Genomic DNA, 1,683 nt, shown 5'->3' with positions numbered 1-1,683 from the left:
CCTGCAGGCGATCCTTAGACATATATATATATATATATATATATAGTTTTCTTTTTAATCTTCAAGAAATTTTCGTTTTAGGCTGCTTTCTAATACGATCTGCTACTTTTCGAAGATCCTCTAGTTTTTTTTGTTTGTTTGTTTGTGTGTGTGCGTGTATTGCACGGATGCTGGGTGTGAAAGACCCTGCGTGAACACGTCATAAAGGAAAAAAAAGCAAGGTGACGACGAAAAGACAGGGCTCGTGGGGTCGGAGCATACCTGTTTATTTTTGTCTCATTTGTTTCTTATGTCTGTCATTATTGTTTCTGATTATCATACAATTAATCATATATTTCACTTAAATTTTTATCTCATTTGTCGACCCCCAGGGTTGTTTGTGCTATCTCCCTCTTTGTACACCCTTTATGGGAAATAATAAAACAGTGTGTGTGTGTGTGTTTTTTCTTTTTAACTAGTTGGTCTGGCAACTGTGACTGACTGCTTTCTACAGTATAAAGTATCCATATTCTTTCAAAGTACCAGCCAAGTGCCGAGATCGATGCAGTTGACCAACACCTATCCCCTCAAAATTGCTGACCTTGTGCCTAAAACTGAAATCATTATTTGGTTCGATATTTTCCTCTGAAAAATACTTTGAAATTAAAGTTTTGTGGAAAGGTGAGTGTTATAAAACGGCTTTTCTTTTTAATGTACATTATTTTGGTTCGAATATTTTGCTAGAAAATATTTTTGAAACAAATAGATAAATACATGAATAAAATAAAAATTTGAAACATAACTCCACTAAATAATAGAATTTGTGTAAAAAAAAAAAAGAAACACTTTCTTTTGTTGCAGAATCGTAATCTTATATGTTGAAAACATGTAACTCAAGAAAGAACAAAGGACAAAACAACAATAAAATGAAAGGAGTTATGGTTGCTTGTGTACTCCGAAGAAGTTGGGGAGCAAAAATATACGTTTCAAAGTTTTTTTTATGTGTTGCTTGCTTCAGTCATTCGACTGCAGACATGCTCGGACATCGCCGTGAAGAGCTTTAGTCGAACGAATGGACTCCAGCACATTTTCCCAAGCCTGGTATTCATTTATAAAAGGAGCACTCCGTCGGTTACGACGACGAGGGTCCCAGCTGATACGATCAACGGTACAGCTTGCTCGTGAAATTAACGTTTAAGTGACTGAGCAATCCACAGACACGTGTACCCCTAACGTAGTTCTCAGGGAGACTCAGCGTGACACGGAGTGTGACAAGGCCGGCTCAAGGACACAACGCGTCGCCGGGAATTGAACTCACGACCTTACGATCGTGAGCCGAATGCCCTAACCACTAAGCCACGCGCCTTCATACCTGGTATTTATCCTATCGGTCTTTTTGTCGAACCGCTAAGTTACAGGAATCTAAACAAACCAACATCGGTTGCTAAGCGTAGGTAACACAAACACACACAAACATATATATACGACAGGTTTCTTTCATTTTCTGTCTACCAAATCCACTCACAAGGCTTTAATTGAACTGAAGCTATATTAGAAGACACTTGCCCAAAGTGTCACGCAGTGGAATAGAACACAGAACTATGTTGTTGGGAAGGAAACTTCTTACCACACAACCACCCCTGTGAATTTTAAAAAAGAAAACGTTGCGAAATCAAAATTTTTCACTTTAAATTTATAACTCCG

The 1,683-nt window shown here is 38.0% G+C and overlaps 1 long non-coding RNA gene across 1 annotated transcript in view; it reads left to right on the top strand.

Moving 5' to 3' along the window:
• LOC128248592 (uncharacterized) overlaps positions 1-1,683 on the top strand; it is a 22,474-nt gene that overhangs the window by 3,251 nt on the left and 17,540 nt on the right. Inside the window, exon 2 of the long non-coding RNA XR_008264770.1 lies at positions 459-660. This is a non-coding gene — a long non-coding RNA (uncharacterized LOC128248592). The remainder of the gene's footprint in view (positions 1-458; positions 661-1,683) is intronic.

Source organism: Octopus bimaculoides, chromosome 1 (genome assembly GCF_001194135.2).
Source record: "Octopus bimaculoides isolate UCB-OBI-ISO-001 chromosome 1, ASM119413v2, whole genome shotgun sequence".
Lineage (NCBI taxonomy): Eukaryota > Metazoa > Mollusca > Cephalopoda > Octopoda > Octopodidae > Octopus > Octopus bimaculoides.
This window is presented reverse-complemented; position numbering and strand designations above follow the sequence as displayed.